The 1,362-nt window shown below is 54.9% G+C and overlaps 1 long non-coding RNA gene across 3 annotated transcripts in view; it reads left to right on the top strand.

Annotated features, from left to right (window-relative positions):
* Nucleotides 1-305: 305 nt before the first annotated feature.
* The window catches only part of LOC111547681, a 3,819-nt gene continuing 2,762 nt past the window's right edge, over nucleotides 306-1,362 (top strand). For 2 of the 3 annotated variants that reach the window (XR_002733195.2, XR_002733194.2), the window contains exons 1-3: nucleotides 306-461; nucleotides 685-891; nucleotides 1,113-1,251. This is a non-coding gene — a long non-coding RNA (uncharacterized LOC111547681). The remainder of the gene's footprint in view (nucleotides 462-684; nucleotides 892-1,112; nucleotides 1,252-1,362) is intronic. The other variant, XR_002733196.2, reaches the window with a different exon arrangement.

Here is a 1,362-nt window from a genome sequence, read left to right as displayed (position 1 = left end):
CCTTGGCTTCCTGGGCTCAAGCAGTCTTCCTGCCTCAGCCTCCTGAGTAGCTGGGACTATAGGCATGAGCCACTGTGCCTGGCTAATTATTTTATTTTTTGTAGAGATGGAGTCTCACAATGTTGCCCAGGCTGGTCTCAAACTCCTGGCCTCCAGTGATCCTCCTGCCTCAGCCTCCCAAAGTGCTGGGATTACAGGCATGAGCCACTGTACCTGGCCCGTCCTTCCCCTTTCAAAGCACCCCAGCAAAGGAGATGACAAATAGATGTTCACAGGGGACAAGCCCTTCCTGAGCCACACAGGAACAGAGCAGCCAGCCTAGTAGCTCCCCGCTCTGACGCTTCTCTCCTCCTCCCTCAGGCTCTCTGAGGCTTCCGGGGCGTTCTGGGCTGCAACACCAGGCAAAGGCGGCATGCTGAGCTCTAGTCCTCGTTCTGCCTCGACTTGCTGCATCCACTTGGGTAAGTTTCTTCCCTGCTCTGGGCCTCGTCCTGATCTGTTCAAAGGGACATCACGATGTTCTCACTAGTTGCTTTCTACTGAGCTGGAGGCCAAGGACTCAGATTTGGTTTGGCTGGTTCTGCCTCTGACCTGCTGGGTGACCTGGAGCAGGTCATTGAACCTCTCTGTGTTTGCTCTATCAGGATAATCTGTTGAAATATTCACCATTGCCTCTCTCTCCAGAATTTGCTGTTGCCCCTCCCTCCCTGCCCTCTGCTCCCAGTCCCCACATCTGGGCAGCTGAGCAGGACACAGAAGAACATAGGCACAGCAGTCAGAGTACCTGGTTTTCCATGTTTCAAGAGCCCACGCTCTGAATAGTACAGAAAATTTAGAAGCTCATGGGATGAACCAGAAATATCCTCCCCACCCTTGAGACCGGGGTAAAAGGTGAGGAACAGAGGAGAAAGCTGGGGTTGGGGGGTCCCTGCACCCCCCTGAAGGTGACAGTTCTCCCAGGCCCAGGGAAAGACAGCACATGGTGAGAGCAGAGCCCAGGGCATGGCCAGAGCCACCCCATGGAGAGCACGGGGTGTTGCCTGGAGGGCAACAGGGCCAGAGAGCTCTCTCAGAGGGACAGATGCAACTGGATGCTGCCCCTCTACCCACAGTGGCACAGACCCGGCACTGACGTGGTGAATCTCACAGTGACATGAACATGGCATTGATGTGGAGGCTCTGAAGACACACTGTGGTCAGGAACAAGGAAGGACTCTGCAGTTCCCCGCAAAGTCTAGACAAGAACACAAGGTGAGGCACGGGAGCCCATGCCTGGAATCCCAGCACTTTGGAAGGCCGAGGTGGACAGATTGCTTGAGACCAGCCTGGGCAACATGGTAAAAGCCCATCTCTACAAAAAAA

This window comes from Piliocolobus tephrosceles, chromosome 1, assembly GCF_002776525.5.
Source record: "Piliocolobus tephrosceles isolate RC106 chromosome 1, ASM277652v3, whole genome shotgun sequence".
In the NCBI taxonomy this organism is placed as follows: Eukaryota; Metazoa; Chordata; class Mammalia; order Primates; family Cercopithecidae; genus Piliocolobus; species Piliocolobus tephrosceles.
Note: the sequence above shows the minus strand (reverse complement) of the source record. Positions and strands in the feature narration are given on the sequence as shown.